Genomic DNA, 14,420 nt, shown 5'->3' with positions numbered 1-14,420 from the left:
TGCCAGTCCCGGTGCCGTGTGCCCGCACTCCTCAGCCCTTGGGTGGTCGATGGGACTGGGCGCCGTGGAGCAGGGGGTGGCGCTCGTCGGGGAGGCTCGGGCCGCACAGGAGCCCATGGAGGGGGTGGGAGGCTCAGGCATGGCGGGCTGCAGGTCCGGAGCCCTGCCCTGCGGGAAGGCAGTTAAGGCCCGGTGAGAGATCAAGCGCAGCGCCAGTGGGCTGGCACTGCTGGGGGACCCAGAACACCCTGCGCAGCCGCTGGCCCCGGAGCTAAGCCCCTCATTGTCCGGGGCCGGCAGGGCCGGCAGGCTGCTCCGGGGGCGGGGCCCGCCAAGCCCACGCCCACCCGGAACTCCAGCTGGCCCGCAAGCGCAGCGCGCGGCCCTGGTTCCCGCTCCCGCCTCTCCCTCCATACCTCCCTGCAAGCTGAGGGAGTGGGCTCCGGCCTTGGCCAGCTCAGAAAGGAGCTCCCACAGTGCAGCGGCGGGCTGAAGGGCTCCTCAAGTGCCGCCAAAGTGGGAGCCCAGGCAGAGGAGGCGCAGAGAGCTAGCGAGGGCTGTGAGGACTGCCAGCACGCTGTCACCTCTCAGTGTCTAGGAAGGAAATAATCTGTAAGTCTGAGGACTAATTCTTTGGTCAGAATCCTCTCAATTTTTATTCAGAATTCTCATGTATAAAGGAAGAAACAGGCAGGAAAAAAACCCAACAACAATAACAAAACCTCAAGTTACTTGACAAGCTTGTGGTAGATTCAAAACAGCTACATACATTCTTAGTGCTATATAAAAATCAAATTAACTTAAGGAGAATGACACTATTTTGTAATTATTTACAGATATTTTCCCCCTAAATTCGCCATTTAACCCTCATGTCATCTTTTGATTTTCACAAGGAAGATAAGGTTATCACCAATTTATAAGGACGTAACAAGAGCAAGCAGAGAAGTAATTTGCTCACTTAGTGAATGAAATAAAGTACAGTTTTATTCCTTAATCTCATAAAACCATACCAGATCTTTAAATTCCTTTCTAGTCAACCATACTGATTCTTGAGTAAAAGACACTTTCCACTGTCATGCACTATAAGAAAGCTATTACAGTGCTCAGTTTGGTGTAACTCCTGGCTTTCACTTTTAAATGCTTCGGGCCAGTTCATTTATTGCTTTACTAGCTCTACTGAATCTGCCTTAGATTCCAGGGACTATGGGCAAGGGTTCCTGAACAGATATTCTGAATTTTATAAGTTGGCCAGTTTTAATGTCAAAAACTATATATTTTGAATTACATATCCCTTCTAGTATTTGAATTTTTAGAAAAATATGAGCAACCTATATTATTTATCTCATGTGAATGTGATTATTTGGTTTGAACTTGTGAAAGTATACAATTTTACTTCAAACTTACCTTGTTGAAGACTAGTTTCTAACTAGCTCCTATAGTTCCCAAATAATTCTACCAGTTATAAATAAATTTTTACATATTATTTAGCGAGTCTCTTAAATGCTTTCATTTTCAATGCAGTCACTTAATGCAGTAGATGTACTTATTTGAACTTGTTGAGGAAATAGATTTGGCTTTCTGCTGATAGAGATTTATTGCAGTAACTTATTGTAAATTCAATCAATAATTGATTTCCTTTTTTAGAAATCAATAAAAGATTTCTACAACAATTGTGCAGTGCTGTATGCTTGGGGTACTAAGAGAAATATAGCACCTATAGGAAGAAAGAAAGAAAGGAAGAGCAGAGAGACTAACAGGCAAACAGGTAATATACACTTTCCTAAACTTAATTTCCTTACATACACATTAAATGGTACATTTAATTGAATGGCATGAATTGCAAATTATGATTTTTTCTCCATGTTTAATGAATATTCAGTCGTGCATGTTTCCGATGTTAATTTTACCTTAAGGTTGATTGAAATATATATCTACTATACAGTAAAATTATTTTCATGTCTTTTTTAAAATGACATGGCAATTACGCCTATGGTGAGACTAATATCTAGAGTACTGGAGGAAAAATGGAAGATGAATACTATAATTTATCACACTTCAGTAGTTGCTGATTATTAGAGTTGAGAGACTTTAAGGATAAGTGGAAGAAAGGTGAGTTACGGGAATAGAGATTGATTTAATATATTGATATTGTGATGCACCATTTACAGTGAAATTGATACTTTGCTACTAAATCTTGCTCTTACGTTACATATTGATGTGTCAAGAAAAACCTTGGATTACTTGACTATAGTATCTTATCCATAAACTTCAATAGATACAGAGACAAATTTATCTTGTTAGCCATTTCATGTTTTCCAAATTACTTTAAAACACACTGTTTAGGAATCAACCAGAACATTGCTTCTTTACTCTGGAAGCAAAGCTTTTGAAAACAGGGGAAAAAGAGAAGAAAAAATCTAAACTACCACCTGAGATCTGTGGATTTTCATGTTGCTAGACAACTCGAAGAAAAAAAAGTAGGAGGTCTGAGAAATGAAGGCCAATTTAAGAAGAAAAATTTTATCTGGCAGTACTGTTTATCTCACCTTATAAAGGCCTACTTAAAAGTTTTATTTTAACACCCTATTTATTTTAGCAGTGCTTATATACTGAATGCATTTGAAAAGTGAGTAGATTTTTCAGAACGTTCTAAAAGTACATAAAGATTTAATGATGTGTTGGACACCTAGATGTCTCAGTAATAAAAAGCCAAATAGTCTTTATAATCTACAAAAGCCCCTTTCACAATTGGTGAGGAAAGATGCCTTCACCACCTATTCATTTGTTAAAATTATAAGAATTCCTGTACATTAGTCTTTGAAGCAATTTTAAAAGAAAAAGAAAACTGCTATTTATAGTGATGCAATTACAGATAAGAGATGACAGTGGGACTTGGCTAAAAGGTGCATGGTTTTGTTTTAAATTGAACAGGAGTTTTATGGTTGTTTCGCTCTTAAAGCCTTGTCTTTTGTAATACTCATATCTACAGAGAAGTCAGGCTGTGTTCTATCTATGGTGAGGTGGCAGGGGAATGAGGTAATTTAATTCAGAGCTGGATATTTGCTCCTGATAAAATGGTGGTTTTTAGCACATATAAATATACTATGAAAATTGAATGCCAGATTGCATGAAGACTGCTTCCGGCATTAAAAAAAATGTAAGAGCAAGTAAGGATGAGAAAAATAAAACTTTAGAGCTTTGGTATGAAGCAGACAGAAATAGAGGTTAGAGAATTTGTTACAAATTTCTGAAGATGAGATTGAAGTGGTATCTATCACAGTTTGGGTTTCCCTGGAAGCAGATGCTAAAATGGACATTCTCAAACAAGTGGTTTGATAAGAAGTGCTCTTGGGACCAGTGTCTGTGAGGAAAGCACGTTTGGGTGGGAGGAAACTGAACTGGAATACAATTGGAGGAGAGGCCTCATTTGACATAAATGAAACTCTGAATCTGAGATGGCCCTTCAAAGGTGTCCCAAATTGAGATATGCTTATCAGGACAGTTCATGCAGGCTGCCCCTGGGAAGAGGGTAAGGCAACGACTTTATTCAAAGGGGAATTTGTTTATGAGCTCTCAGTAGGCAATAGTCCTTACAGCTGGGGCATGAGAGCTTGCAATTCGATGAGGCTCTTGCTGAGTACCCTATGTAGAAGTATTTATTTTATATGAAAATAAGACATCTAGAGCTGTCGAACCTAGAATTTTAGAAACTAGAACCACTAATTTCCCAAACAGCAAACCAGAACTCATTGAAAGCAAGATCTCTCTTACATCTACAGTTTTGGTTCCATGTATTCAACCTATTAAGGATACATAACTGCCATTGATTTGACATATTCTGAGTATTGGATGATGATGCCTTATACTGTCAAGATGATTATTTCCAAGCAGCTAGCTGCAACTTCAAAGGGCTATTCAGTTGTTCGATCTGGCCAACATCTTTGCTGTAGTACAATGTGTGGTAGAACCACTAAATCTCATGGTTATATTCCCACAGCCATATTACCTTTGCTGGGAAAAAGTTCTCTTCATCCAATGTGATGTTATACAGAATCCCACACCAGAGAACCATTCTATTAATCCTTAGATAGTAGCACTCACTGAAGCCCTTTAAGTTGGAGAAGCATAATTTCTGGAATATATATTGATTCCATTCAAGAGGATTCACTGTCCTTTCCATGATGGTAAAAGGTATAATGTAATCAACTTGCCATCAAGTTCCTAGGTTGATTTCCTGAAGGGATGGTGTCATATAGTTAGTGGTATGCTAAAGCTGTCTTGATTTTCTTACTATCTAAATTTGCATTTCTTCACAGTTTTACATTCAGTGATGTCAAGTTAGGGACTTGAAATTATTTATCATGCTTGGTGTATTAATGCCACAGAAATCAGGGCTCTTTTCCCTGGATAGCCAGTTGTTAAACATTTACTATCACTTCACTGATTTTTGGAAGCTTAGTATTCTGTTGCAGAAAACTTGGACATTTATTACCGTTAGTAGCTAAATCAGCCTTAGTGAGTGCATACCCGTGCTATTTGCTCCATATATTCCTTCCCATCTACTCTATTCTTGAGCCCAGAGCACCGAAATGGCCAATGATAGAGACTGGCTGATGTCAAATGGCAGAGTTGTTCTGATTTCTATGTTATCAGTGCCACTTCTATGGTGGATGTTCCTGCATGAGTGTCAACATACAATACAAAGATCTACAAAAATTCTCTTAGACCTATCTACATTCCTTTTTTTACCAGACCTCCAAGTTTTCCAATTTTTCTCTTTTCATGTCTATGGCCCAATAGTCAAATCATTTACCACTGCCTTGAGACTATATATATTATTTGAGGCCATTTTCCCCCAGGCAATATGGATGGCCTACTATACAAATTTCTGACCAGTACAAGGAGTTTCCCCTATGGCTGACTTTCATGTCCATTCCAGGGTGAAGACCTATAGTAGCAGTTAATTTTTATCTTCATCTTACATACTGAGCCGATGGATCTATAATCCAAGTGATTCTCCCCCAACAGACAACCATAATAGTGAGCCAAGAGAGAGGCACTCATATCTGTTCCACCTGTTTGTGAACAGAATCTTGGGTTCTTTTCACTTGATCATATCCACATATTCCATTTTCATCTTACAAGAGATTGTTGTTAGGTCCAGTCCACTCTATATTGGGACAAAACACAACTAACGCATGATGGAGCATGCTGGCTGCCTGGACATTTGATGTATCAGGTATTCTGTCTCTACCAAGGCCCAGAAGGACAATATAGACTACTTTTCAAATAATATTTCTCTGCTGCAGATGGCATAGCCTTGATCAAGAACCCAATAAATCTATGTTGTGATTTTCCTGCTATAGAATTATTCTCATTGCATCTTTTTTCCACCTCATTTACCTCTAAGATCATAGAGTCTATTGGGTTACATGGCCTAAGAGACAGGGATACTTGCACTGAAACCTGGACCTGATGTCAAGCTGTATTCTTCTCTGGGTCCATTCAAAACTCGTAGCCTTTTGTGAAACCCAGTAAATGCATTGGAGCATTATTTCCGTGTCTCAATTACACTGCCTGTATATCCTGAAGAGGATGGAGACATTCATACTTTAAAGTCATCTCAGACACAGTGTTCAAGAGTCATAAAATATCTGCTTATTTTCTTTCCCTCAACATAAACTTTCTTGAGTAAATGGCTATACAGCACTTTGGGAAAATGCCAGAGGAAGTTTTACTATATACCCTATTGCAATAAGGCAGGATCTTCCCCTCTGTGGACCTAGTCTGTCTTCAAAGGGTTCCACATCTGAAACTGGCTCCTGTCTGGACACTCTGCAAGGAATCGTGAGTTTTACTGGAGCAGCTTCACTCAACCTCCTGATCAACCAACCTTGATTTCTTTGTATTTGGTTGAACAATACCCTATCCTGTCCTTGGAAATGCTGTGTTACTTTCACAATTTCCAAGGCTCTCTATGAGTAAGGCCACCCTTATTGCTAGTCTAACCTTGTTCTCATTGGGATAATTGGTTCAACTTTATCTTTGATGGTTAAATAACACCATATGACCTCGATTATTTTGGGATTATATCATTCCCATTGCCATTAGGGAAACCACTTCTGTAACAGCAGCTCCTATTATGCCTGCTCTACAGAAGACAGCCACCACTGAGCTTTTAAAATAATATTATATCAAACAAGTTTCTTACCTCTTTAGTAAACAAGATCCCCAAGGCCCACTCTGTGAAGCACAGTAATTGGTGAGTTTTCTGACTTTATGTAGTATATCTACTCTCTTATATAGCACATTCACTTCTCTGAGCCACTCAAACTCTTCTTCCAACATCTTTTATGGCCTTTTTTGTCATTTTTACTTCACTTAGTGTGGGCTATTGCTTTCTCCATCCTTCTAAGAGTTATTCTGATAGAATGTTACCACCTGTCTCCACCATTGCTTTCTACATGCTTCTAAGAGTTATTCTCATAGAATGTTACCACCTGTCTCCTAGAGTCCTTGCTAGGATTTTAAATTATTGAATCATGGGGTTTGCTCCCACACCTATAAATTCTAACTGTATGTTCAAGCAAGTAGAAAGACACTAGCTATTAACAAAGAGCAGTGAAACACTTTTGCAGGGCCAGAGGGTTCTGGAACATCTGGGAATTTTAGTTTGCAGACACAGATTTTCCAATCTTAATCTTCAGTTCTCACTCATTCCCAGTCATGGATGTGACCATGGTAGAGGAGACTTGCTAACATTGAGAATTCAATCTTCCTGGAAGCTTTTCTATCTTTTAGAGTCCTGGATCTGGTCCTCAGAATTTACTACCTCAAGGATAAAAGACAAAAGATTCTCTTTCTATTTTACCAGAAAGATGTTCTAGATTTCATACTTTGTCTTCAATTAGTAACTAATCACCCTCCATCTTTCTATTGGTATTTTTTCTTTAATGCATCAATAGCACCTACCAAAAGCCATTTGATTTTATTGTCATCATAATTGCTACTTCCATGAAGTTGTCAAGCAGCTGGTCTATTATACCCACAAGAGCATTCCCTTCCACTAATATCTTCTCCCAGTTCACTCCCGGGGAAAGCCACATGCCATGGTCTATCATTGCTTCATCTAACACCAGTAATTGGGTAGTAGCCTTACAGTGAGTGATATGGCTCCAAAATCTCATTTTAGTGCCTGTTTCCTATTACCACTCTAACACTAATTTTCATAGGTTATTTTCCCAAGGCAATAGACCCTGAGATAGAATTTACATGCCATTGGTACATTGGAGAATGCTCTCGGGAACAATACCTGTAAGAGAGTGAGCAAAGCAAGAGTAAGCAGAGGGAGAATTTGAAATTGATACAGTTTCAGCAGAGGACTCAACTGTCTCCGTTGGAGCTCTGAAGCACAAATGGTCCAAAAGTATTCAAAATTGTGGCAAAGAGGTTGGATCTTTCTCCCCACATCAACAATATTGGATGTTGGCTGTCCCTGTGGGGAAAGCAATTAATCTTGAATGTTCCATCTCCCCTTTGCAGAGAGCTATTCCTAAATAACTCATCTGTGGCTAACAGAAGGCAGAAGCCCTTTCTCTATGGGATGAATGCTTCAGCCCTAAAGGGTAGATCTGGGTGGCATAACATAGTAGCTCCTCCAGTGTCAGAAAACTGCATTCGTATTGAGATTTTGGTACATTCCATGGCATTTTAATTTTTATCAAATCATAAATGAGAGCAAATATTGTCTAACACTAAGCCTATAAAAGTCTATGACTGAATTTAAAGTTTATTTCTGCACATTGTTACTTTTAAAGGAAAATATTTGTAGAAATCATTCTTGTGTATGTATTCAGCCTCTCATGAGGTTTTGTTATCCGCAACATTGAAATATTGAGGCAACATAATTTTATATACACAAAAAGAGAAAGGAGGCAACTATTAATATGGGCTAGTCATATCTATGTGGTAATTTATACATTTGTGAGAAAGTATTAACATTGCTCAAAAATAAGAAATACTAGTAAGACAATAACCAATATGAACAAGACAGGTGATTATTTAAAAATACCAAGTGAGTACCATTTATATATATGATTTATTTAATGCTTTACAGTTTTAATATCTAATTGCCATTTTCCTTTATCTTTAAAATGTGAGTTCCCTGCATATGGATAACCTAGTTATAGAGAAGAAAAGAATGATAGATTCCATGATAGCCAAATATTTCAATGAATATCTTAAATGTTAAATATCTATATTAATATTATAGATATAACATCTGTCTAAAAAGCTCACACTTAAATAAAGTTAATTTAAATAAACTCAGATGGATCTCTTTTTATCTATGCCACATTTTCAATGTGTCAAAATAACATTCTCTCTGATATATTCCAATGTGCCTTTTTGATGTTGATTTAAAGTCACTACTTTATCCTGCCAAGTAACATTTGTTATCAAACATAACACATGCCACTAAGAATTGTCAATTTCTAAGGGTAAATAGAGACCAATTTTTATGCTTTCAGCAGGTTTGGTTGTCCTTTAGCTATAACTACTGTGGATACCAGTCTTGCGTAAATGCACGGGTACTCAGGAGCAATTTACTTTTAGTATTAAAACAACCTGAAAAAATACTTACGTTATGAAGAAAGGTCACATCTTTTAATGGAAAATTTTGACCAATGCTAAATAAGTTTATTTAGAATTTTGGAGCACATAATATATTCATTGCATCCCACTTAAGTTCTCAATGTAAAAGGAAAAACTCTATTTTAACCTCTACTGTGAGAAGTATTATAGTTTTACTGTAATTCCCATGAAATTACCTTTATTTGTTTCTTTATTCATTATCTTTTTACAGCCCTTTAAGATTCAAGATTTTTATTTCATCTGACTTTCCAAATTTAGTAGCTTCATAAATTCTATTTTCCTGTCACAAAGTGCTCCCTGTGAGGTTTCGTGACATTGGATATAAGTCGTCTATTGGATATAAACTGAGTTACTGGATTTGGGGGTGGGTGTCACTGGTGTCATACCTGAAATGTCACGACCTCCACATTCCTGTGTGGTGGGAGTTGTGCTGTTAGTTCACACTCAATCTGGAAGTTACTCTTCCCAACAAAAGAAGTAGGATATAAAACTTTTTTTCCCCCATCTCTGCTGTGTAGGCAGAACCCAGAAACAGATGGCTGGAGAACACAATGTCCTAAGATTAGAGACAGGAAAATTCAGGTCCCCCCAAATAGAAAGAAGCAAGTCCGCAATCCTAAGTACTGCAGGCCAGACATTTTATAGCACATAACAGACAAGAAGAAACTAGCTTAATAATCACTTTGATTAAAATAAATCTACTGAAGGTGGCCTTGAAGCAGAGACTAAAGAAAGCCTGCAATGCAAGAATGAAGACATAATACAGAATGGTGTAGCTTGAGGACAATGTGAGAGAGCACGGAAGCCCAGAGCAGAGACTGTTCTCTTTGCTATAATTATTAACAAGGCTTTTTATTGATACCCAATCAAGTGGAAATTGGAAATATGCAGAACATGATTCTATATATTATATTATGCACAAAGTTGTATTTATTTTTTATTTTTGAGACAGGGTCTCTCTGTGTTGCCTAGGTTGAAGTGCAGTGGCCTGATCATGCCTCACAGCAGCCTTGAGCCCCTGGGCTTAATTGATCCTTCCACCTCAGCCTCCTGAGTACCTGGAACTACAGGCACATGCCACCACATCGGCTGATTTTTGTATTTTTTGTAGAAATAGGGTTTCACCATGTTGCTCAGGCTGGTCTCAAACTCATGGACTGAAGCAATCTGCCTGCTTTGGTTTCCCAAAATGCTAGGATTACAGGCATCAGCCACCATGCCTGGCCATGTGTTTTTGTTTACTTTATATAGTACTTATCATATGAAATGAATTCAGTCATTTTCAAAAAATCCGTGTATTATTTATATAAAGCACCAAAGTAAAGAGGAATTACCTGGATTGGATAGACTCTCCTGATAATTTCAAGTACTCAAAAAGAATAAGGCCAGATCAGTAGTAGCCATTGCACCATGTTGTCTAAACTATCTTCATTTTTGACCAGCTTTACACTGATTTGTATGTGTTCTCTGATTTCTTCCTTATGCCTCTGCTCATGCTATCCCACTGCCTGACACAATCTTTCTGCCATTTGCACAAGTCAGTATGTTGCTTATTTTTAAGGGGTAACTCAGATGTCATTTGTTCATTCTTTTGTCCTTGAGATCTACACTGAGTGTTTCTTATACCATTAGGAGTCAACTGATAAGACCCAGAGAAAAATAAGAGACTGTAGACACATGCAAAGATAACTAAAAAATAAACTGGAAATGCAGCAATATGATTTTTAGTGAGCTTTTATTCCATATAAATCAGAGGAGAGGAGGAAAGGAATTAGAGAAGATTTTGTTTAATTTTACTTCTTCAGGAGATCACACTTGAACTGTCTTAAGAGATGATGTTAATTAGTTGGAGAAGAAGGGAAAGTCCAAATGAATAGAGAAGCATGAAGAAAGGCAGAGTAGTTGGAAATATAGTGATGCATTTGGAGAACTACAATTTAGTGTGATCAAAAAGTGAGTCCATGGATAATGAGGGCTGGAACTGAAGAGAGAGATAAGGTTTACTGCATGGAAGTCCTGGATGATAGTATGGAATTTGAATTTTAAATTGTAAGTTATGAGGATTCACTTAAGTGTTTAAACAAAAGAATGACAAAATTAAATTACCAAGAACAATTACTTTTGCAATAAAGTTGAGAACAAAAATTGCTGTGGGGATGCCAAATAAGAGGTATTATAATCGATCAAGTGAGTCAATGATACACCTAAGTAGGATCCAGGAAGAGAGGCAGATTAAAGGAAATATATTATGAGTTCAGACTGGGAATGCTGAATTTGAATTGCCTGTGCACAGAAAAATAGAAGTCTCAAAGAAGCAGTTAGATATAGATTTATGGGATTTAAGAGGAAACACTTTGTAGAAGATACTGATCAGAAGTCATCAACTTTGAGGTGGAAATTGAAGTAAGGAAAGTCAGTAAGACCACCCAGACAGTGAAAAGATTAAAACTTTAAAACAAAAGCTGACGAAGTTCTTATCTTAATCTTCCTAAAGATAACATTTACGCTCAAGGATGTCAGTAGCATTCTGATAGGGAGTAAAGTAACCTGCCACAGGTCATATGGCTAGTAACAATGAAAGTGAGGTTCAACTACAAGACTTCATGCTTCCAAAACTTGTAATTTTTCTTATGTATTTATGTAGCTACTATAATCTCAGATAATTTAAGCAAAATTATTTTTAACTAGAACTTTTTTTGGAAAGTTCTTAGCTTGCTTTTAATTTCTTTATATAATGTAAATCAACATCAGAACTAAAGCAAAAAATTCCAATATTATAATCCTGGTCCTGAATTCAGAGCCACAATTTTTATTTCAAGCTATATGACGCTTTTGTTCTTTTCAATTCACAATAGTCATTTGGATGACCTTGAATAGATGATAAATCTTGTTCATTTCTGTTATTTAAAAATACAAATGAATAATTGAATCATAAGGGTCATATTTGTTAAAAACGTCAGCAGCATGCATTTGAAACAGTGTAAATCCTGAGTAAAGAGGTATTTTTCTTTGTGACAATAGTAAAATGCTTATTACTAAATTATGTTTGATTTTGTCTGTATTTTACTAAAGTTTGAAGGAGTCATGGAGTAGAGTGAACATATGAATTGAAAAAGATTTCTTATCCACGTGTTACATATTTATTGAAGGGAGTGAGTGATATACTAAGTTAATGCCAAGTTTGCATGTGTGTGTGTTCAATTTAGCTTTAAATTTCTCAGTGATCATTTGGTCACCTATTAGAAAATGTCATATTGGGTACATTAAATATGCCTTGGACATTGAATATGTTAAAGTCCTCAAAGAATTTGCCAATTATTTAAATACACAAATGCTATATACACAAAACAACTATAGACCTAATTAAGGCAATCAATGTGCTCTGAGACCTAAAGGCAACTGAATAGTTTGATTTAGCCCACAGAAAATATAAAGTGTTATTATTTGAAATACAGTAATTAAAAAATTACACTCAAGTAACTTGGCACCAACATGTTCTGTGCTTCTCATCAAAATCTTTAGTGTTGAGTTTATTTTGGACCCTTATACTATTAAACAAAAAGGCAAAAAAAATTGACATAGAATGAAAGGAAAATGACTATAATAGTGAAGGACCAAGTGAATGACCAAGGAACTCTGTCATTTGAAGTGCTAGGAAAGAACTAATGATGTGTGTTAGAAATGACAAGACTCACTGAAGGATTGATAGCTCTATCTTTCAATAACTGAAGAGCTGTTATTCAGGAGAAATTATACTTTTTTCTTTGTTACTCTGGAAGTTCTGGGTCCGAAGCCTTAGAGGAAATGAAAACCCTGGAGTCACCCAAAGGTCGGCTTGATTCCAACACTGAGACTGATTTAGATGAGCTTTCCTGGAAGATATTTAGGGGCTCTCACCCTTTTTTTTTTTTTTTTTTTACCTATTCCTGGATATTTACATCTCTACGCATTTTCCATAGGTTTATTTTTGAGATTTGTGTCCTTATAAGCCCACTTTGGCTTCTTTATTTTTCCTTTTTCTACTTTCAGAGATATTCCTTGTTGAATTTCCTTTTAGTCCTCCATGACCTTGAACCATGTTTTCTTTTGGAGCCTGAAGTCACAGTACCAGAGCAATTTGTTGTTTGATCAGAACCAGTAGATACAGGATTTTTAGATTTCTATGGAAAGAACTTTGTAGTTACTAGAGATACATTTTACCTTTATATTATATAAATATGCTCCATAAATTTAAGGGTGAGTCAAAGGTTGAATTTATGTTCCTAAAATATTAGTAAAAATCTGATATTAGGTTACCTCAAATTCTGGCTGAATAATTTCTAACATTTTAGTTTCAGACTTAATTAAAATTATAGTTGATATCACAAAGCATCAATATCAATGGCACTTGTTGGAAAGGCCTGTGTGATAAGTGAATGACACATTCTGGTAGTCATCAGACAGCTATTGTTTAGATAAGAAAGAATATTAGTGTCTACATAAGTTATGGTAAAATGTAAGTTAAATCAGTACTTACTCTGGACCTAAATATCATTATTAAATCAAACTTTTTTCTAAGTATATTTACTTAACAGGGGCAAATTAAATGTTTGTTCTAATAGTTTGAATGACTTTGGTAATTCTAAAACTGTAAACATTTATTAGGAGGGACTAACTTTGGTGGAGTACTGAGTTTATTTATTTTTTAATTAATTAATTAATGAATTTTGAGACAAGGTCTTGCTCTGTTGCTCAGGCTGGAGTGCAGTGGCTTGACCATGGCACACTGAAGTCTCAAACTCCTGAGCTCAAGGAATCCTTCCACTTTAGCCTCTGAGTAGTGGGGACTACAAGTCCATACCACCACACCTGGTTGTTTTTTTTTTTTTTTTTTTTTTTAAGAGATGGGGTTCTCGCTATATTGGTCAGGCTGGTTTTTGAACTCCTGGCCTCAAGCAATCCTCCTGCTTTGGCCTTTCCAAGTGCTGGGATTATAGACTTGCACTCAGCCAAGTATTGGTTTTAAATGATTGGGTTTTTACATCTAAATTATAAACATTTTTTGTCATAAAAATTTTATTTTACTCATTAAACTTAATTACTGATTTGTGATTTCATTAGCTAGCTGTAATGAATACAACCAATGTAAAATATTGTATGATTCTCTTAGAATTAAAAGATTGAAAAAGCAGTTTTACAAGTAAAAATTAGTTTATAAGATTCCAATAGATACTTTAAAATCTAAGTGGGTCTCTTAACTGTCCTCCACAGAGGGGTTTACTTTTTGCCAAATAAATTTTGGAAATGATGCAAATTTTTACTAATACACTGAAACAAAATGTCAGTAATCATTTTACATACACATGGTCCACTTAATTCTCTTAAACCAAAGAAAGTAATATTAGCTTCTGTTTTCTCTTGCTGATTGTATAGCTGGGTCATATGATAGGTTACAAAAACTTTTTATATTGTCCTCTCAACATATAGATGAAATTCTAAGCCTAGAAAATGTGATCTTAATTTCTGTCTGTGGGATGAGCAAGTCTTCATATGAACATTTTTCTAATAGTGACAATAACTTGACAACATAGACTATATGTGCAAAAGGAATTAAGTTTTGGGCTAGTAAAACTTAGCAAACCATAAAAGGCAGGAAAGTGTGGAAAATATGAAAGCAATAGTAAAATGTACCTTAGGGGATGATACCATCATAGCAGTATTTTTTAAACATTTGGATAATATAATTCAGAAAAGTGATTCCTAACTGAGAAAGATTTTAATGCCAGTGA

The 14,420-nt window shown here is 36.5% G+C and overlaps 1 long non-coding RNA gene across 1 annotated transcript in view; it reads left to right on the top strand.

The window, feature by feature from the left end:
• The first annotated feature begins 412 nt into the window (after window positions 1-412).
• The window catches only part of LOC134810549 (uncharacterized), a 781,635-nt gene continuing 767,627 nt past the window's right edge, over window positions 413-14,420 (top strand). The window contains exons 1-2 of the long non-coding RNA XR_010158894.1: window positions 413-612; window positions 1,645-1,765. This is a non-coding gene — a long non-coding RNA (uncharacterized LOC134810549). The remainder of the gene's footprint in view (window positions 613-1,644; window positions 1,766-14,420) is intronic.

Source organism: Pan troglodytes, chromosome 6 (assembly GCF_028858775.2).
Source record: "Pan troglodytes isolate AG18354 chromosome 6, NHGRI_mPanTro3-v2.0_pri, whole genome shotgun sequence".
In the NCBI taxonomy this organism is placed as follows: Eukaryota; Metazoa; Chordata; class Mammalia; order Primates; family Hominidae; genus Pan; species Pan troglodytes.
The sequence above is the reverse complement of the archived record's forward strand: the minus strand, read 5'-3'. Positions and strand labels throughout refer to the sequence as shown.